The sequence below is a fragment of the Triticum urartu genome, chromosome 7A (assembly GCF_056163025.1).
Source record: "Triticum urartu cultivar PI428250 chromosome 7A, HENAU_Tu73, whole genome shotgun sequence".
Classification (NCBI taxonomy): Eukaryota; Viridiplantae; Streptophyta; class Magnoliopsida; order Poales; family Poaceae; genus Triticum; species Triticum urartu.
Genome location: NC_141879.1, coordinates 135,213,339 through 135,236,481, shown reverse-complemented (window position 1 = coordinate 135,236,481; position 23,143 = coordinate 135,213,339). Strand labels below are relative to the sequence as shown.

The following is a 23,143-nucleotide window of genomic DNA, read 5'->3' as shown; positions in this document are numbered from 1 at the left end:
GCCTAGCCCAACAATTCAGCCTTTTTACTATATATTTTCTCTATTAATTTTCTCTAGCTACATGGGCCTGGCCCAACAATTTGGCCTTTTTATTTCACGGATCATGGCCTTTTTGTGATCTATTTCGTTTTTGGGCCTAAACCTTTTTATTTACTTGCCATCGCCTTTTGTTCATTGTTTGATTTGTGGCCTTTTTAGGGCCCAAATAGTATATGTTTTATTTCCGACATATCAACAATAAAGTATCAACAATAAAGTAACCAGTATTTTGGTCCAGAGAGCCCCAATCACACAAATTTTCATAAATGGCGACCAAAATGAGTATATTATATATATTACAATCATGCCATAATTCACATCATCCAGAAATTTAGAACAACTACAAAAGTGTTGCTATGAAATACTATAACAGCCATTCACATCATCCAGGAACATATAATTAGCTACAAAGATGAAGTGTTCCCTTTTTCCAACTTCTTGAGCCTGGAGCTCTTGTAAAAGACAAGAAACGATCATTATCATGGCTGTGAATTCAGAATGAAAGCAATATCCTCAAACATACAACAGCTAGGAAAAGAATATTGAACAAAATAATAAACAAATACACAAGCAGCTAGGGGTCGATCCTAATGCATGAGGGCACGGATAACAGTAGCAAATGTGAAATGCTTGATGATGTACATGAATTCACATTTAGAAGCAAAGAAATGTACTGTAAAACGTTCCATATCAGAAACATATTCACTCAACTAAAAGAAGGTCGAGTTTTACTTGCAAATGAAAACATGCTAGAACCTTTCTGTCAATTTATGAGAAGTAGAACCACTGTGCCACTTGGTTGTTCTTTAAATAAAAAATGAGTTGTAACGCAGGCTAACAGAAATGCGATGAGCATCGTTTGGGCAGACCATCTAGAATTTAGCATCAGGCAAGCCAAAAATTGCAGTCAGACACCCTGACACGACAAGCGATCCTAACTGTACAACAACTCAAGTCAAAGAGACACAATAATACAGCATCACCAATCATGTCAACCCTCACCAAACTGAATCCTACTGAGACGAGCCAACAGAACAACACCAGGAAATTAAAAAAATATGCAATACGCCGACGACAACGGCAGAATCCGATGGCCTCACCTGTTACCCCATGGGCACAACGAGCCTGGCGTCGCACTCGTGGCTGCGCGTGATGCAGTGCAGCCACCAGCAGGCGCGCAGGGTGATGAAGTGATTTTCAGGAGATGTGAGGCACTAGACAGCAATCTTGAGCATCCTTGCAAACTGGCTACTGCTGCACTGCTTCATGTCCTGCAACAACAGCAGCAGCAACAAGAACAAGCGCTTCAGTTCACCAGTTGGTCCGTGAATCGGATACTTGACAGATATACTGTATATTGCTACTATTAGTTAAGACACCAAAAGAGGTGATAATTAATAAAATATATGTATGCACTATGTTAAACCATTAAATGGGTGATTAGTAAGGGATGGTAAAATATTTGCAGATTTCACATTAGTGGACTGCTTGCACGCTGACAAGAGCAACTGTATTCCTAGTGAAAATTGAACTTGGGGTTTGACAAATCAAACAACAGACAGCAATGAAAACTGAAGCACTTGAGCTCTTTTATATTCTCAAAGACAGCAGAAAACACACGAATTAGTACAAATATATTATGCTTAGCCAGTGCTAAGAATTCAAGTGTTGCACAGTAATAGACCCACCCCTCCCCTAATAAGTAATGCTTTTTAAATGGCTGATTAGTCAGAGATGGTTAAGTAATTGCGTTCCCTGCTATTGAATTGCTTGCACTATAATGAGAGCAAAAGTATTCTACTAGTAATGTACAGTATATTAGTATATTATGCTTGTCAAGTGTTACAGGCTTCACATTTTAAGCATTTTACAGTAATTTATCGCCCTACTGTCCCTCAAATAACTAGTTAACCAGAGACGGCTAATAACCAGCACATTTGCCATTATTGAATAGCTTGCACTGCTGTACTTACGACCAGCAGTATTTCTAGTGAAAACTGAACTTGGAACATTTGACAAATCCCAAGGCCAGAATCCAAAAATCACGATCGGAGCAAAAAAGGCCTAAAAGTGTACCCCCCACACACACACACCCCTAAAACAAATATGGAACTCAACTGTGCTAATAATCATTTTCTAGCAGGATATCAAAAAAGTATACTAATTTACTATGCTAAGCCACTTGCACAGACAAAAACCATCTAGTAATTTCGGATGAACATGCTAGCAGGATATTCAAGTGTTGAACAAAAAAGTATACTAATAATAGGATTTAGTCAATAGAACCCCAGAAACCCATAAAATCACTTCACATCCTGATTCAGCGTTTTGTGTTGAAATATTGGCCATCAAGTAATTTTGTGCAAGTCTCAAAACAAGGCAATAATGATATAATTACTGAAGCCGCTGATATGGTTAGATTATTTGCAAGTGACTTCAAATAGAACATATGGCATGCCTTAGTCATGCCCTAAGGCTAAGCAAAACATATTTAAGCACCTCCATGAATATAGCCAAGTCTCTTAACATGCTTCTACTACAGAAATCATAACAACAGCAGGGTCAAGTTGAGTTAGCTGCAGACCTAGTTGAGTTGTCCCCTTCGCTTGGAGAGGACGACGATCTGGTCGTTGCCCACATCCCCCGCCAGCGGCCGACTCTGCTTCCCCATGGTCTGGATGGTCAGGCAGAAATCATATTGCCATAGTTTGCCCCTGGTTAACCCAAATCAGCAGGTCGCCATCCTAATCCATCAGACTGAACCTCTGCTTGCTATCTCGCCTGACCGCCTACACGCGAGAAGGAAAAAACATTTACTCAAAGCATCTTACAATTCACAACAAATTCGAGATTGACCCAATTAATTATACAGCATATAGAGATTTCATAATCAAAGTTCATGCTGCTAGGCTGCTAGCTATCAAGATGAAAACAACATGTAGCAGATACAAGCATACCAGGCAAGGTGGGCTAGGTGTTTAGTCCGATCCTATTACAGGGCTCGGAAATGACAATGCCACAACCCACAACCCTTTGGATGTACCAGACCCCATAAACCTGTCCAAATTGCTATATGCACGACCCGTTACAGTCCACAGTTACAGGATATGCTCAGAAATGGACAAATGCCAAAGCCCTTTTACTTGTACCAGACCCCAACCACATGTAGCTAGCAAATTAATCACTTCACGTGTCTGATCCTCTCAGATGCTAGACTTAAAGAACATCAACAAGGCCAACTAAAATCGGACCCTCCCAATCATGGATTTGGCTCCCAGGTAAGTAATAAATCACGCATCTGATCAGGTAAAGAGGAATCAAGAATAGGAGAACGTTACCAATCCCAGCTTCCGGAGGTGTTCTCCACCAGGTTGGGTTGGGTCGTGCGCAGACGTCGTAGATGATCGGCTTCTCGAACCACCAGATGACGATTTGGGTCCCCTCGTTGTACACCTGCACGGAGCAAACGCCCAAGGGCGACCGGAAATCAACCGCGGACCAAACACGCAGAGAACAACAGGGAGCAAGGGACCAACCGCGGACCAAGCCGCTGGCGCCACCGTGGCCGCAGATCCTGGGTGGTCGCTCGCGGATCCATCGGCGTCGAAGATGGAAGGCTGGTCTTGGTGTTGGCTGATGAAGACGTCGGGGTCCTTCTTCTCCTCCAACTCCGTCCGTCAGGTACCCATCCCATCAGCGCCACGCCGCGCCGCTCCGCTCCGACCGCGAACCCTAACCCTAACAGAGAAGGATGAGGGAGTTTGTGTGCGGTCAGACACGAAGATGGAGGCGGACGACTAAGGTAGGGAAGGAAGGGGAGGGGAGGTTGGTGCACGGCGGCGACAGGCGAGGTCGGTGGTGGCGGCGGGGAGGGGATGGGGAGGGAGGTGGCGGCGGGGAGGGGATGGGAAGGGGAGGAAGCGACGAGTGGTTGGGTAGGGTTCACGAGGACGAGGAGTGGGTGTGGTGGGTTTTTTCTCCTTTCTTCAGATGGATGGATGGATGGACGTGGGATTGCTAGCAATGGATGGTAGGATGTCTGCCATGTCATCGATCCGTTTCATACATGGTTCCACCAATCAAAATCCAGCTTATGTAATTGTGTTTCTTTCTTTTATCTCTTTTATATTTTTTAACCTCTTATTTCGGGTAAGCACTCAACATATTAGCCTCATGTTGTATGTTTAAATGACCCAATATTGTGCACATATGTGTATCTTAGGATTTCAAACAATGATGATTTTGTGGTCTTCATTTGCATTGCACACAAAAAAAATCATTTTTCGAGTGCCCCAAATGACTTTTTTTGTGAAGAACCTACCAAATAATTGTTGCACAATTGGACCAAATTTTTTTTCTAAAATACTAGGTCATATATAATTCACAATTGACCAAATGTTTGGGTGTAAAAAGTTTTGACCCACCTCTGTTGAAAAAGACAAATTTCCACCGATTCAGCTGGAAGCGGGTCAAATTTGAACTGCGGCTGCCGCATAGTTTGCTATTTATTTTTCTCAAAAATCATTTCTAGGTACAAAAGTATCTATTTAATTAGAGAAACACCAAAAAATTCCAAGATTCAACCACTAGCTAGGAACGATCATGCCCGCCGTTTCGACCGCATTTTGAAACAGGCATAACAAATTCAAAAAAAATCAAAAAAATGCAAAACCTTCGCGTTGTGTCATCATATGTGGCCAAGTTCCTAGGAAAAATAACAAACTTGTAATAGGCAATTATTTTAAAAAAGTGTTCTCAGAAATGAGCTATCATGTGTGGAGATCAATGGCTTTCAAGCCAAATGATCACTCTTATGGCCACATTCATGGCATAGTTTGTTCAAATGATCTCATATTGTGCACAATGATGCATATTGGAATGGCAAACAATGTTGCCTAAGGAAGTTTTCATTTTCTTTGGACGAAAAAACCATTTTCCATTTTTTGAGTGCCCAAAAGGAGATTTTTTGTGAAGGACCTCCCAAATAATTGTTGCAAAATTGGACCAAATCATTTTTCTAAAATACTAGGCCATATTTAATGCACAATTGACCAAATGGTTGGGTGTAAAAAGTTTTGATCCACCTCTCGTGAAAAAGACAAATTCCAGTCGATTCAGTTGGAAGCGGGTCAAATTTGAACTGCAGCTGCCTCATAGTTTGCTCTTTATTTTTTCCAAAAATCATTTCTAGGTATATAAGTATCTATTTAATCATATAAACACCAAAAAAATTCCAAGATTCAACCACTAGCTAAGAACGGTCATTCCCGCCGTTTTGACCGCATTTTGAAACGGGCATAAAAAATTCAAAAAAAATCAAAAATTGGGAAACCTTCGCATTGTGTCATTATATGTGGCCAAGTTCCTAGGAAAAATAACAAACTTGTAATACGGCAATTATTTTAAAAAAGTGTTCTCAAAAACGAGCTATCACGTGTGGAGATCAATGGCTTTCAAGCCAAATGATCAATCTTATGGCCACATTCATGGCATAATTTGTTCAAATGATCCCATATTGTGCACAAGGGTGTATATTGGAATGGCAAACAATGTTGCCTAAGGAAGTTTTCATTTTCTTTGGACAAAAAAACCATTTTCCATTTTTCGAGTGCCCAAAAGGAGGTTTTTTTGTGAAGGACCTCCCAAATAATTGTTGCAAAATTGGACCAAATAATTTTTATAAAGTACTAGGCCATATTTAATGCACAATTGACAAAATTGTTGGGCGTCAAAAGTTTTGATCCACCTCTGGTGAAAAAGACAAATTCCCGCCGATTCAGAAGGAAGCGAGTCAAATTTGAACTGCAGCTGCCTCATAGTTTACTATTTATTTTTTCCAAAAATCATTTATAGTTACATAAGTACCTATTTAATCATAAATACATGGTTTGATGGCGATACGTCGAGGTTTGGGCGGTGGCCAAGGCCCCCAACTCTAGAGCGCGTAAACTCGCATGCCCGATGCGTGGTCACCGCGTGACCGTGGCGTTGCCATGTGTTCTGGGCAGCCTAGGCATGTCTAGTTGGTTGGGCACTCCCCAGGTAGGTTCTAGGAAGAAAATTACAACATAAGATTCTCACGAGGAGACCGATCGATGCTCAAACATGAATTAACAGCCAAGTGTTTGATTAGCGGTACGGGAAATGCACATGGCCAATGGGCATGAGTTTTTGCTGAGGATGGTCATCGACTAATAAGAATGTCTTCGCAAATTTTCAGATCAAAAGGAGGATCCTAGGTGGTACTTGCTTTGCAAAGTACCACACTGGACAGAAATATGAATGTTGAAGCTGGGCTCAAAATAATGAATGGATTGAGCTGAAATTTGGCGGAGGATGGTTATTTGGGCATTGGAAAGTACCGTAGAAAATTGATACCATTTGGACATGCCAAAGTGGTACTTCCTTCACAATGCTCTTCTATGGACAAAAACTTGGGAAAACTAGTGAGAGAAATTGGATGAATGAAATGAGCTCAAATTTGGTGTAGGTAAGTTACATAGGTATGGTTATGCCTTGGTAGATTTTCAGATCATTTGGGTAAGCCTAGCTAGTACTTACTTCACAAAGCTTCTCTCGAGGTAGAAACTTTGAAAATTTCCTGAGAAAGATTTACTAGGAAAATTGAGCTGAATATTATCATGTGGCAATGATTTGGGTATGGAAGAGTGCCCAAAGAGTTTGAGGTTAATAGGAGGGGTCTAGATAACACTTGCTTTGCAACGTGCCAATTTGGCCATAAAATATAAATTGAACCTGGGCTCACATAGATAATTTTCCTGAGCTGCAATTTGGACGAGGGTGATAATTTGGGCATATGAAGAAACTGTATAAATTTCATGACATTTGGATATATAAAAAGGTACTTCCTTCACAATGCTTCTAGGTGGGCAAAAACTTTGGAAATTTGCCGAGGAAGATTTGCTAGGCAAGTGGAGCTGAATTTTGTCATGCGGTAATGATTTGGATAGGAAAGAGTGTCCAAAAATTCTGAGGGCAATCAAGAATATATAAATAGCACTTCCTTCATAAAGTGTTGTCGTGAACAGAATAGGAAAATGAATATTGTTGAATTAGTTTTGAACTAGGCAAGGAAGGATTTTTACATATTTGATGAAGATATGACCCAAAGAATTTATGAGATTTTTTTGGGAATTTTGGAAATGACAGAAATATAGGTTGCTTCACAACCTAGGGCAAAAACTGCCACATGGACATGACACATAGGCAAAACTGATGAGGTGGCGCCTAGTCATAGCAACCCACCATAATTTACAAGGTTATGACCATCTATATTGGTCATGATCAGCTAGAAATAAGGCAGCAGACCAGTGCTATCTGCTTTATGACCATTTCGTGTAAGGAAATTACGACCTTTCTGACCAAAATGGTCGTTATAGTTTAGGTTTTGGAGCCCCCCGAACAATTTTTGACCAATTGGTCTGAAATGGTCATAGATCTATGACCAATTCTTCCAGGGTCACTAACAGAAGGTCACAAGTTGACATATTTCTTGTAGTGGGACGGCAAAGAAAGTGGTCATTAGGTGGTTCTTGTTAGTGGGCCACCCTCCCTCTTTGTCGTCTGCTTCTATGCCGTCCGCTAGCAGATGGCAAAGAGCAGGCTGACGGCAAACATGATCTTTGACGTCAGCTCTTTCTTTGCCGTCAGTTTTCTGTAAGCTGATGGCAAAGACCTTCTTTGTCGGCAGCTGGCTGACGAAAAAGAGCTAACTGACGGGAAAGATCCTGATTCCAGTAGTGCGAGGTGCGTCGCTCGTATCCGGCCGGCTCGGCGAGCCACCCTGCCAGCTTTTATGCTAAAGATTTGTTCTTCCTGCTCGTCGGATGTCATCGAAAGGGTTAAGAAAATGATGGAAGGAGGAGATGAGGAGCGGCTAAGTGGTGTGATTCTTGTCCAGCGTTTGGCCTCCTTTAAATAGCAGGCAGGCGGGAGGAGCTTGCCCAGCGCTGTGTTTAATGCCACCCGCTCGTGAACGGACGTGTGGCCGGAGTAGGTTTATCGGTTTTCCCGCGAGTTTAATGAAGCCGTTTGAATACGACGAGGAGGCCTGTTCAGCCGGGCGTGCAGCGGGCGGCGCCCTCGCCTGACGCGTCGCTTTAATGGCGGAGGTCCACCTTGAGCCTTCTTCAATGTACATCGGCACTTTACAGCGGCATGAGTGTGGGTATCAGTGATGGGCATGGCGTCAGACGAGAACACGCCCGGGCATGGGTGATGTCTGGACGCCCGCAAAACCCCATGTTTGTCTCCGGTTTGCGGGAGAATGTACATCTGAACCGCGTCACGGACCGATGCATACCCGTGTTGGATGGCTTCCGTTGTCCGGACAGTATGGTCCGGACTTATGCAGACGGTTTGAGGGTCGGCTTTGGAAATGCCGGAAAGAGGTTTCTCGCATGTTGCGTCTTTCTTTTTCATTGCATCCTCCTACTTTTTTTAGGGGAGTGATTCTTGCTACTATCGAATGGCAATTTCTATTTGCAAGGTCTAGATGGAGGAATTTGATGATGTAATTTTGCCAAAAAATTCCAGAAAAAATATGAGAATTTAAGTAGGTCAGAAGTCATGAAGTCCTTTCCGTGCAACGATGTCTTATCAAATTAAATTCTAGAAACTTACCAACTACTAGCAAAAGACAATGTTTGCTCGTGTATATATATACACGTTCGAGGAGGACCGCTTAAGTGTATGTTTTCTCAATATAGTTCAAAAGGATCACTAGTTTTCTCCCGAGCACTTACCGTTGGGAAAAGACAGTGCAAGAAGAGACCAATGCTATCTTTAGAATATGGGAGTAGGAGACATCGAGGAGAGAATGCTTAGTATACAGCGTCAGGGTATCCTCTTACTGCACGTTGAAGTGTGCCATCATGCGCGACCAAGACAATATGTCTGCCAAGATGCTGTTGAGATGCGTAATTTCATCATTTCGCAATTGCCTACATGGGTATTCTGAAGAAATAGTACAAAATTATGTATGATTTCAATCTCAACGGTCTCTACGGGAGAAGAATCTGCCTTCAAATGCCCATGGTCATTGTTCACCTGAGCTGGCCTAGTGCAGACCGCGGGGCATGAACGGTGGCCGTGCATCAACACCACTGCGCCTCCTCCACCATCTGTTCATCGCATTCCCTACTAGTTGATGATCGTTTGTCTATTCCCCTTGGCCACTCTTAGGATCCATGACACGAGCATATGAAAAGGGGAGCCTTGTGCACATGCCTAGTTCAAGCCCCCAAAGTGTGGTAAATCAATACATTCATTCAACGAGATCCATGATAGCTTGCTTATGTCATGTATGCAGCGAGCTCGGCCTGCAGGCTAGCTATAATGTGGAGAAGAGGTTTCTTGCGTTTTTCTTGTTCACTGAATACCGCTAGTAATAACTTTTTAGAGTGTGAATCCTCCTACTGTCGAATGACGATTGCCATTTGCAAGAACTACTTGTTGGAATCTTATGATGTAATTCTGCAAAAAAAAATGAAAAAGGAAAATAATTGAGAATTTGAGTAGGCCATGCCCCGATAGACACATCTTCAAAAACATCAAACATGAAACTCGTAAGCTTCCATGTCAGATCACACCAAATGTTTCCAGACGTGACACCATGTCGCGCCACACTTTTGAAACATGTTTGGTTCTCCACGCGGTGATAGGTAAGCTACACCAAACAAAAATCTTTTTATACTTTGCACTGTGTTTGATTACATGCATTGAACTCACATGCAGTCTGGCATGCTTCTTAAAGTAGTACAGAGCCGGGCCAGCAACTCCTTTGGAGAGAGACAACCCAGGGAGGTCGATGGCGGGAGTGCGCGAGGTAAAAAGTGGGGGAGGAAAATAGCGAGGCCGTAGCTGGGCAGACTGGGGATGAGGACGACGGCTGGTGATGGAGAGCATGGGAGGAGGCGAGGGAGGCGGCGGCGACCACAGGAAGGGGGAGCGGAGGGGGCGCGGGGCTTGAGAGGGATTGGTGGCTAGGTTTTTACTGCTCACCTGGACGCTCCATATTTCACGTACGCAAATCCATACATAAAACCACGTTATTTCCTGGACCCATGCCTAACACGGCCCACATGTCATTCTCTTGAGAAGCAGTTGCGAGGTGCAACAAGAACCAACGGTGGACTGGACGCCGGCGAGGTAAAAACGGGAGCAGTAAAACGATCATGCGACCCTGGTTGATCTCTCGACCCAAATTTAGGACAGTAAAACTGAGCCACTTTCCTGGCCTCTCACGCCTCCATTCTCCTGGGCCGTTCGATCGTGTTTTCTGATCGTCATCTACCATCGAGTCCTCGTTTGAGTCGAAGCTATAACATCTTGGGCCGGCTGTCCGTTAAACCGCTACTCCGGTAGAAAAATCGAAGGTTTCTGGTTAACTGGGCCATCTACGCAGCCCATTTAGCCTCGTGCCCTCGGAAAAAGATACCTCAGCCACTCGCCGCAGAGAAAAAGAAGGAGAAATTGCTCACTCCCCTCCCGACCTCTCCTCTCCATCGCGACCTGGAAGAAAAAGGAAATCAACACATCGCCTCTCCAATCTCCATCGCCATTCGCATCCCCTCCGTTTCATCTTTTTTCTCGCGATCTTTGGGGTGAGACCCTAGACATACTTTTGCGGCGGCGCCGCCCTTGCAATGCGCGTCCGCGCCACCGCAGTAGCCATGTCCAGCGAGGAGCCCAATCTCGGCAATTCCATTGCCTGCATCAAGTACCTGAAGTCGCAGGAGCCATCGCAGACCGGGTTGAGGGGCTGAAGAGGGGCCGCCCCCGGTCATCGTGCACCTCTCCGGACCTCTCCCGATCCCTCTCCTTTCGTGAGCCCTAGGTGGCGGAGTTCGTCGCTGTATGAGGGGATCGATGGGAAGTAATCACTCTTCACGGCGGATGATGTGCGCCCCTCGCCGGTGGGGATTATTGGATAGTTTCCTCTCTGTTTCCATCCTTCGCTGCCTCGGTACAAGTACGTTATTATGTACCACAATTCTTTCATGGTTTCGATGATTTTAAGGTCTGGTCTCCTAGTTTTCCCTGGAATTTTTTAGAAAGAATCGGGATGCGTACCACGAATCTGATGTGTTGTTGATTATGTTTATTCTTGGGTTCACGAGAATAAGGTTGGGAACATAATCTTTGACTTTCTCATGAAGGAAATTGAAGCGTTAGCTGGTTGATATGGATCCACCATGCGAAGAGGTTCTCCTGATGTGGCGGCCATGTGTGATTATTGATTACACATCATGTTTTGTCGCCCAATATGACTGGTTTCAATCCTTTATTCTTTGTTTTTTCTACAACCCTAGGTTCACAACTCTTGCTCATCTGTTCCTTCCGGCTGGGCGTCCTTAGCGCAAACAGGAATCAACAATGATGATATTGTTAGCTCGGCCACCAGGTAGTTGCATTAGTTAAATCAAGTGCTTCACAAAATCCCTGTAAGAAGATGGTGCTTCGCAAAATTCAAGTTTGTCTTTCTGATGCACTTGCAGTGATACTATTTTTTTGTCACCCTATAGTCCTATACTACAGAAGTGCAGCAAAAGCATCCATCTACTCAAGGTGTAATACAAGAAGATTTAAGATGCTTGCACTGCTAATTTATTATGCATATTGTGGTCAAAGTTTGTTTCTCTGAACTCCTTATATTTTTTTCAAATAAACTACCAAGGAAGGTGATGTTATCTTACAGAGCAACTATAAATTGTTTTAGCTGGGACCATATTTCTGTATTGATTACCTTGGTTGACTGCTTCACCAATTTAAGACATTAGGTTGCTTCACTGTGAGCAAGTTGCCTTGCATGTTCTACTTGAGCGATTATTTCACAACCTGCCACAATTTTATAGTGCGTTTGAACATGATTTTTCCCTTAAGGAAATGCCTTTCTTTATTGTAATCATATGTAATGAACCAGAGAAGAGCACCTCAAATCTGAGATAGCACAAATTCAATCCAACTGATTTGATCGTGCATTTTATGATGATTTTTAGCTTAAGAAACTTTTGCTTCTTTTGTAGATCATACATAGTTATTCAACCATAGAATAACTCCTCAAATCTGAGTTAGCATACATTCAATTTGGCTGGCAAACAAATCAGTAGAAAGAAAGAAATGGTCAATGATAAATGATATTGACTTTTTAGAGTCCATCAGGAAACTTTGGAATTGTTCATCTCCAGTTTCTATGAATAAGCCGGCATGTTTTATTAAAACCGTTCCTTTCGAACATCCATATTTGAAGTATGTTTATAGACTTGATCAGATTACCGCTTTCTTTATAACCTATCTCATGTAACCTGTATTTTTGCTTGTTCATGGCAAATACTATAGGCATGTTGAGAACTATTGCTACTCACCTAAGTGATGCATCGTTTTTTCATTCATGTCGAATGATGAATTGATACAGTTTTGAGATGAAAAGTTATGGCACTGGTAAACATAACACTTCTTTCCAATTCAGTCATCGAGCATTTGATATATTTCTGGACTCTTGCTACCATTATGAAAACAGACACGTGCAACAGCACACCATCTTGGGTAAGTGCCTATGCTAATTTGCTCTTAGTTAGATTTGTGTTTTTCATTTTGTTTAATTATAGCTTGAATCAAACAACGATAGTAGATTAGGTGAATGATTTCCTTCAGATATAGTGGTTTTGTAGATTCAGTATGTTACACACGGTACTAGATAGCACACCGACTATTTTGATACATCAACTGTTGGATGAGAAATCTACGCCATATATATCCGGTTTGAACTGATTGTATTTTATTCCAAAAATTACCAGACATATGTTCCCAAATAATGACACTATTTAAAAAATTGCATTGTTCTTCAAACTAAACATCGTTATGTTCTTTAATATGAAAAGGCATTTGAAAAATGCCTTTCTAACCTTTGACCCATATATTTGTTGAAATCACTACCATCCCATTGGAAAAACTGGATGGCTGCCATTGTGCATCATTAGGTTCCTCACCACAATAAATCAGATAACATCGTTTTTTTTCTAGGGGTAAATAAATAACATCTAAAAATAAAGATAAGAAATCAGAGAAGAGATAAGGTTTGAGCTGGGGTCCATGGGACAATGCAAAAAACTTGTTAAAAATAATTCTGTAATTAGGGGGGAAATCTCCCCTTGCCCAACCGTCGTTGCGGTTTGTCCAGCAACTGACGCCTCCCTTCGATCTCTTGGAACCGACGCCTCCTCGATCGAGGGATCGTCGTGTCTCTTCGGGACATATAAAAGGGGGCTTGTAACCATCGATCAAGGAATTCGATCATTCTGATTCAAAACACGTTATCAGCCCGTAGAACAACCAGCGAGAGCAAAAGGCAACAGAGAAAGAAGAAGAGAGGAAGTACTCGCCGCCGGCGAGATGACAGGCCTCGTCTCCTTCTTCCTCCATCTGATCTGCGAGGATGGTCGCCGCTACCGCCTCATTGCCCTTCGCCGCCATGGAGTTGGTGGCCACCGCCGTTTTCGTCGCCAGATGCAAGCCATCCGTCTATTCGGCCGCAGCGCCGCTGTACGTGGCGCTCCTGGCCGCCACCGCGCCGCTGGACGCGCCCCCCGTGGTGCTCCCCTCGCCCCTGGACGCGCCCACGATGGTGCCTCATGCGCCCGTGGCCAGGCGCCCATGGGGTTTAACCCCTAGCTAGTGGCCGGCCCGAGCGCCTCCATGGTGCACAGGGCTGCAGCCGCGCCTGCACCGCCCCCTGGATCTCCGCCTCCACCACCTCCTCTGCCGGCCGCGTGGCTCGCACCGTCGACGCCAGTGCCCGCCGCCGAGGCCGCCGGCCCGCCCGGATGCTGCCCCGTGCCGATGCGCGCCATCGTGAACGAGGAGGAGGCGCTCGCCTTCGTCTCCGCGCCGACCGGTGCCTCCGGAGTCGTCTGCCTTGGAGCAGGCATGGAGGACGGTGCCGCCACCGCCACGCCTCAACAGGAGATGGCCGCGGGCTCGAGCACCCGCACTGAGCAGCGCTTCGGCCGCCTATTCGGGCGTGCCGTTGCAGCCCTCGACCGCCGTCCGGCCCGTCGCGCCGGCTCGTGGGCTCCGGCGAGCCTTGGACTCACCAGCGCCGCACTAGGGACTGCTCGCCCAGATCACGTCGTCGTCGACTCTTCTTCGGACGAGGAGGGGTCGTCGGTGCTATGCCGGTGACCACCGGAAACGCGAGGGCCTGCGGCGGCCCCTCCTCCCGCCGACGCCGCCGTGTGACAGTGGGGATCGAGCAGAGGTGGTGGTGCGGGGTTCGGATACTCCGACCCTTATCCGATCCGCCCGCTCCCCCTATCTTATGCGGTGCGGCGGCGTGTGGGCCGGCCAAAGGCCGGGCAGGCCCAGGCCCAGGCGCCCGCGGCTTCCCCCCTGTGCAGTGCTGTGGTGGGTGGGCCGGCCAGAAAGTGTGGATTTTTTCTCTGTTTTCTTAACATTAGTACTAATTATTGTATTTGTGCAATTTTAGTCTATGTTTAGTACTGTTTAGTACTTAGGTTGACTACTACTTACATTTTAGTCCTATTCTAGATTTATTCTATGTTAGGACTTGTGTAATTATTAGTAGGTGTGTTTATATTATGTAATGGATTGATAATATAAATAAAGTACCGGATTTCACCTGGGAAGAATGACATGTTCCATGTGTTTACCACATCTCATTTTTATCGAACATGTCTTTGCGATTGAGATCTTCTCTCGCATATCAAACTTGCAAATTTTTGAATGTTTCTCCCTCATTTTATTTGGAATCACAAGGTAATGAGTTGTGATCTACTGCTTATTTGCAGACTGTCCTCTCTTACTGTGAGGTCTACGCTTTGTCATTCTCGACAAACGATTACCTCCAACATGTATTCCTTATATTTGAATTGTAGCATACACAAGGTAATGGCGATGTAGCCTATTACTGTGAGATCTAAGTGATCTTCAAAGTGTTATGTTCACACAATTGAGGTTGAGAATTTTTCAAGTTTACACTTGAGTATCAAATTTTTGCATTCTTATTACACAACCATGATGGTTTTTAATTTACCACCCGTAAATTAATTATCTCTAGTTCTCCCGTGTAGACAAAGATGACTGCCAAAGAGTTTGAGGAGCTTGCCCTCAATGGCCACAATTACCCTACATGGGCTATGGACATCAATATCAGTCTTGCGTCCCGTGGGATAGCGCGTGCAATACAACCCCCGGAGACTCCTCTCCCGGATGGGGCCACGCCGCTGACAGAACAGCAGAATTATGCTGCTTTATTCATCATAAGGCATCATATTCATCCAGATCTCAAGTCTGAGTATTTACAGGAGGAATCTCCTAGTACTCTGTTTCTGGCCCTCAAAACAAGGTATGAACAGCAGAAGGCAGTAGTCCTGCCAGAAGCACTCCATGATTGGACTCATCTCCGTCTTCAGGATTTCAAGTCCATCGGTGAGTACAATCATGTTGTTCATAAGATATGTTCGAAATTGCGTTTTTGTGAGAAGGAACCTACTGAGGGGGAGAATATAGAGAATACTTTGTCTACTATGCTCCCTTCAGATAGGATCCTCCAACAGCAATATCGTGCTCGTAACTACACTGTCTATTCCAAGCTTATTCACATGTTACTGCAGGCTGAAAAGCATGATGAGCTACTCGCTAAGAATGGCTCTCAGCGCCCAGTTGGGGCACAACCTTTACCTGAAGTCCATCTGAATGTTGCAAATAGACAGAAGTTTAATGGTACCCCTCGGGGTAAACAATCCAATTTCGAGCATAAACGAAAGCGCAATGGGAATAGGAGATCTAGATACCCAGGCAAGGGAAAAGGCACTTCAAAGCCCAGGTTTGATAAATCTAAGCTTTGCAACAAGTGTGGATGCTCCACGCATTCTACTGAAAAGTGCACAATGCCCAAGCATCTGGTTATGCTGTACCAGCAATCTTAGGGACGCAAAGCACCTCAAGGGAAAAGGTTTGAAGCCAACTTCAACCTTCATCCGGATAGCGCAAAAGGAGCTGGTGGTTTCGCATGATGTTCCTCCTGGACCGAACAACGCCGTGGTTCCTTATCTGCCTGAGGCTACTGCTGAAATGGAGAACACGTTGATTGAGTACACTGCAAACAACGTGTTTGGCGACTTCGACTAGTCCCTCAATCTCCTTAGTGATCTACTTAATTATGTCCATTTGTGATGATTGTAATAAGAACATAAGTTTATTGTTGTCTTTATATTGTATCAGCACATTTGATATAATAAAGATTGTATTATATATATTACGATGAGGTTTTCTTATTGAAAATTCTTTGTTTTATATAGTTTTCTACGGGGACAATCCGATGGAAGAGGAATTATACCTTGTGGACAGTGGTGCCACAAACTCCATACTGAGGGAGATGAAATATTTCCAAACTCTGAAAAAGACAAATGGAGATATTCTAACTATCGCTGGACACGATACTGTGATTGTTGGTACTGGACGTGCCATATTCACCCTCCCAAGTGATACATATGTGACAATTGAGGATGCTTTACTGTATCCCGATTCTGCACGTACCCTGATCAGTTATCGAGATATCCATAAAAATGGTTTTCATATTGAAACCCATGAAGACAACAAAGAGGAGTATCTACTCTTTACTAAAGATGACGGATATGGCAAAAAGGTACATGAGAAAATTCCTTCTCTATCGTCTGGTTTGTACTATACGTACATCAAACCTGTGGAACATGTTGCATACAAAGTAATTTTTCAGAATGTTAACGCATTCCAAACCTAGCATGATCGCCTAGGCCATCCTGGAATAGGGATGATGAGAAAAATTACTAGCAATTTCATTGGTCATAATTTCCTTGAGTCAAAATTTCCTCAATCCTCTGATTTTGTGTGCACATCTTGTGCCACGGGAAAGCTAATTTTGAGGCCCTCACACCTCAAAATACAAGCTGAACCACTTCAGTTCCTTGAACGTATTCAAGGAGACATTTGTGGTCCCATTCAACCATTATCTGGACCTTTCCGGTATTTCATGGTTCTGATTGACGCATCTACACGATGGTCACATGTGTGTCTTCTATTCACACGAAACCATGCATTTGCCAAGATAATGAGGCAAGTCATTAAGTTGCAAGCCCATTATCCTGAAAGTTGAATTAAGTCAATTCGAATGGACAATGCTGCAGAATTCTCCTCGCGTGCTTTCAATGATTATTGCATGGCTTTGGGGATTGAAGTTCAGCACTCTGTTCCATATGTCCATACACAAAATGGTTTGGCTGAAGCATTGATTAAGAGGATCAAACTCATTGCAAGACCTTTGTTGACAAATTGCAACTTCCCAACCTCTTGTTGGGGTCACGCTGTTTTACACGCTGCTGACTTGATACAATTGAGGCCAACTGCATATCACAGTTCTTCCCCTCTGGAATTGGTACGTGGAAATCCTCCAAGCATTTCCCATCTGCGTAAGTTCGGATGTGCTGCATACATCCCGATCTCACCACCACAGCGGACATCTATGGGCCCACACAGGAAGTTGGGGATCTTTGTGGGGTACAAATCAACGTCGATTATTAAGTACCTGGAACCCCTAACTGGGGATCTGTTCACAGCCCGTCACGCTGATTGCATATTTAATGAGGAACATTTTCCGGCATTAGGGGGAGATTTCAAGTACCAGAAAGAATGCCCGGAAATTGATTGGAATGCTCATTCCATTTCATCCTCTGATCCACATACCCATGAGACCGAACTTCAAGTTCGGAAGATCATTAATTTGCAACATCTTGCAAATAATCTGCCAGATTCATTTACTGATTTGAAAGGTGTTACAAAATCCTTAAACCCGGCCAGAAACGCGCCAGAAAGAGTGGAGGTACCAATAAAAACCACTCAACTCCCTATTCCTAAAAAGAGGGGGAGTAGTACGGCCTCTGACCCAGAGCATGCTTCTAGCAAGCAGCAAAGGAAATCGAGGAGAAAAACCTCGGAGTCAGTAAATGCAGGTCAACTCAACGTTGACAAACACCTGATGGGTAGTATACACCCAGTGGAAGGGCAACCTCCACAACCCAGTTCCAGTATGCACAAACTAACTGGGACATCGGAACATCCAGACTCGATCGTATTGGGAAATCACGAAGAGTCACTAGGGGTGCAGGAAATTTCCATCAACTATGTTGATTCTGGAGAATTATTTGACCGTAAGACTACGACTGTCAACATATATTTTGCTGAAAAGATTACAGATACCCTTCTCACTGATCATGATCCAAGGTCTATCGTTGAGTGCCAAAAGCGCTCCAACTGGCCTAAATGGAAGGATGCAATCCAAGCAAAAATTGCCTTGCTTAACAAAAGAAAGGTATTCACTGAAGCAATACCTACACCTCCCAGTGTTTTCCCTGTGGGATTCAAATGGGTTTTTCTTCGGAAACGGAATGAGAACAATGAGGTGGTGAGATATAAAGCAAGGCTCGTAGCACAAGGTTTCACACAGAAACCCGGCATTGATTTCACTGAAACATATTCTCAGTAATGAGTGCAACCACTTTCCGATATCTTATATTTTTGGCAGTGCAAAATCGTCTATCTATGCAGTTGATGGACGTCGTGACCGCATATCTTTACGGGTCACTAGATTCGGACATATATATGAAGGTTCCCGATGGAATCTCTGTCCCGAATAAAAATGCAAAACGCAACATGTATTGTGTAAAGCTGAATAAGTCATTATATGGCTTAAGGCAGTCGGGGCGGATGTGGTACAACCGACTCAGTGAGTTCCTTCTTCAGAAAGGTTACTCCAATAGTGCTGATTGCCCATGTGTTTTCATCAAGAAGTCCTCTACAGGATTTTGCATCATTTCTGTGTATGTTGATGATCTCAACATCATCGGCAGCACACCAGACATTGGTGAAGCACGCAATCACCTAAAGATGGAATTTGAGATGAAGGATTTGGGTAAAACCAAATTTTCCTTAGGTATTCAACTTGAGCATCTTCCCTCAGGAATCATGGTACACCAATATGCCTATATCCAGAAAATATTGGAGAAATTCAATATGGACAAATCATATCCATCTAAAACTCCCATGGTGGTTCGATCTCTAGATGTAGAGAAAGATCCGTTCAGACCAAGGGATGATGGAGAAGAGGTGTTGGGACCTGAAGTTCCATACCTTAGTGCTGTTGGAGCGCTTATGTATCTTGCAAATTGCACAAGACCTGATATTGCATTTGCAATGAATCTACTTGCTAGACATAGCGCAGCTCCCACCAAACGTCATTGGTCTGGAGTGAAGAATATCTTTCGATATCTCCAAGGCACAAAGGATCTTGGCCTATTTTTCCAGTTCCAGAAAAATCAGGACTCTGATGTGATTGGATATGCAGATGCCGGCTATTTGTCTGATCCCCATAATGCCAGATCTCAGACCGGCTTGGTGTTCCTACATGGTGGCACTGCTATATCATGGAAGTCTTCGAAACAGACTCTGGTGGCAACATCTACCAATCATTCTGAAATAATTTCATTATTTGAAGCAACATGCGAATGTGTGTGGCTTCGCAGAATGATAAACCACATACAACAGTCATGTGGAATGGGTTTGATAAAATTACCTACCATTATCTATGAAGATAATGCGGCCTGTGTTGCGCAGATGCAAACAGGATACATCAAGAGTAATATCACCAAGCATATTTCTCCTAAATGGTTTTCCCCCCATAATCTTCAGAAAAGCGGGGAAATAAGCATTTTGCAAGTCAAATCATGCGACAGCCTTGCTGATTTATTTACCAAGTCTCTACCAAATTCTACATTCCAGAAATGTGTTCATGGGATTGGTATGCGAAGACTTAGGGACTTGCAGGTGTCAGGGGAGTCTCTTCTTGAGATATCCTCATTTTAATGACATCACATTATGCTATCTTTCTTTGTGAGTATATGTTTTCAGGATCTCATCAAAGATTTTATGAAAAACTTTTGAAGGAGAATCTTTTGAGATGATAGAGCTTCCCGGACAATCGTGAAGATGATCTACATGGTCAAGCATAGATTAGGGAGTGTTAAAAATAATTCTGTAATTAGGGGGAAAATCTCCCCTTGCCCAACCGTCGTTGCGGTTTGTCCCGCAACCGACGCCTCCCTTCGATCTCCTGGAACCGACGCCTCCTCGAGGGATCGTCGTGTCTCTTCGGGACATATAAAAGGGGGCTTGTAACCATCGATCAAGGAATTCGATCATTCTGATTCAAAACAAAACTAAGTCCCATAACAAGCCCAGTGAATATGATGGAACATTCATACCGCATTCTCACCTTGAAAAGAAACTTGAACTCCATGTTTTAGAAAACATTCTAACACTACAATATAAAATTCAAAATCGACGAGCGCGGCAACGCGCGCCATTGATGATCTAGTACCTCGGATGGGCAGGTTGCCCAGCATCATTTATATGTAAAATTCTCCACCATTTTCCTTGATAATGTTCATTTATAAGATGCCCATTGGATGTTTGTTCTAAAAATGTCCCATTTACAAGATGATATATAATGTAGTATGACGTGTAGAATATATGTGCTATTACTTTGTATAATTTTTTAAATAGTAATCCGTTTAGATGTTGTTCATGTACATGTGCAGAGTGCAGACACACTGTTGCAGTTACATTAATAAATAGTAGAGTCGGTCATAAGTCACGAAGACCTTTCCGTGCAAGGATGTCTTATCAAATTTAATTCTAGCAACCTACCTGCTGCTAGCAAAAGACAATGTTTGTCCGTGTATATATACGACCGAGGAGGGCCGATCAAGTGTCTATGTTTCCTCAATATAGTTCAAAAGGATCACTCGTCTTCTCTCGAATACTTATTGTTAAAGACAATGCAAGAAGAAACCAATGCTACCTTCAAAATATGGGAGCAGGAGACATCCCGAAAAGAATGCTTAGTATGACTCAGCTTATGTGTACCTCCGGGTGTTTTCCTACAGTGTCAGGTTTGTCTGATGACCCTAATATGATACATGTAACTTTACATGTTGCTCAATAAAGCCTAGCAAATTTCTTGAAAATGAAACAGTCGAGAGAGAAACTATTGATTAATAGTTCACTACTTAGACAAGGAGCAGCAAGGAACAGTATGCAGTGGCATAGATTAAGAAATTACTGTACTTGATTAGTGATCCATGGCCAAATGACTGCACGATGCAGATCTTGAGGTGTCATCTAATTTGTTAAGAATAATAACCCCGGCGGTTATTAGGGGGATAATCCCCGCTTCATTAGATGTGCGGTTCCATGTTTGTGGGAACCGTCACGACAGTTGCCTCCCGTAGAAGCACCCCTAGCAAACCGTTGTGTCCTTTCCCATTGTATATAAGCACCAGTACATCATCAATAAAGACAGAGTTTTGATTATTTGTTTAGATCCTTTGTTAGTTTACGATTGACTCTCAATACGTTATCAGCACTTTTCTCTGCCCAGAAGCAATTAGGCCACAAAACAGGACGACGACAGTGTGCACGGCGCTGTCGGCATGGAACACAAGGCGTTGAAGTCGCAGAGCCCTCGGGCCTGGACTTCGCGCACCAGCCGTGGCGAAGCAGGCGACACGACGCCTCGGGCCCCGTGCCGCAAGACGTCCCACGCCCGGCTGTGCGTCGTGGCCACTGCCCGCGCTCCGCCCGAGCCCGCACCAGGCCATGGCCACCACACCACAAGACCCGGCCACCGCGCCGTCGGACGCGGCCACAGCACCAACTGCGCCGAGATGGTCCTCGCTGCCTCGGCCCTCTTCCGCCTCCGCTAACGGCTGACGACTCCATGCCCGTGCGCTCGGCTGTAGCCAAAGTCGTGGTCGCGACCTCCTGCGTCGTGGCCTCGCCGCCTGCGTACACGCCGTGGCCGCGCTCCTCGCGCTTCGCCCGGCCTCGACTGGCCGCCGCCCGGCCGTGCCCATGGCCGCCGTCGCGCCTGCGCCAACCGCCTGGGCTCCGCCTCCACCCCCTCCGGCGTCGTCCGCCATGGAGCAGGGATGGAGAACACCGGATCAAAACAGGCTAAAGGTGAGAATAGAGCAATGCCTCTGTCGCGACGACGTTCGCCGCCGTTGCTTCATCACCCATCACCGCCGTGGAGAAGGTGATGTTCACGGCCGCCTCAACCGCGCCTCTGCCCGTTGACCCCGTCGCCTCTTGGCGGCTGCCCTCTTGAGGGGCAGCACGTCGGCCTCCCTCGGCTGCGCGGCCGTGGATGCGAATACGTCTGTCGCGCCTCTTCCCTCGCCGACCCCCGCGAGACCACCGCCTTCGCCGAGGACAGGCGCACGTCGCCAGTCGCCACCTCGTGGCCCTTGGCCTCCCGTAGCCCAACTCGCCGGCGGCCTCGCCATCGAGCAGCCGCGGGCGCCATGCTGGGACTCGCGAACGGCGTCGCGCCCGGGACGCTGCTCCCTGGCGGTTCCTCGGACGAGGACGAGCGCGGCGGGAGTTCCTCTCGCCGCCGGTGAACGCCTGTGCGGCGGCGCGCGTGGAGGTGGCACCGGCCGGCCATGGAACTCTCCGCCTATCTCGTGTGTATCTTGGATATTGAAGCCGATGGGGTTTTTTTTCCTCCACTCGTCGATCGTCGCTCTCTCTTATCCATTCGCTTGACCAGGCTAGGAGACTACCATGCCATACGTGGCCCATGTGTAAATATGTTGAGTACTATGTACTCCCTCCGTCCGGAATTACTTGTCATCAAAATGGATGTGTCTAGAACTAAAATATATCTAGATACATCCATTTTAATGACAAGTGTTTTCGGACGGAGGGAGTATTCCATATAATATGATGATATATAATATGATGATATAATATATCCCCATATTTCTTACATGTTGAGATTAATTACATCTATTATTTGCAATTGAGATTTTTTTATCTGTTGCAAAGATAAATTCAGTACCTTTTCAGTACTGATTTGCGATTGAGAATTTTCTTCTCTCGCAAAACAATCTGTGCGATTGAGATTAAATTTTCTCTTGCAAAATATTAATTCACCCTGCTGAATTATCTTGCAACTTGATACAAGAAC

The 23,143-nt window shown here is 44.6% G+C and overlaps 1 pseudogene; it reads left to right on the top strand.

Annotated features, from left to right (window-relative positions):
- The first annotated feature begins 15,155 nt into the window (after nt 1–15,155).
- Nucleotides 15,156–16,209, top strand: LOC147958546 (uncharacterized; annotated as a pseudogene).
- Nucleotides 16,210–23,143: the final 6,934 nt, after the last annotated feature.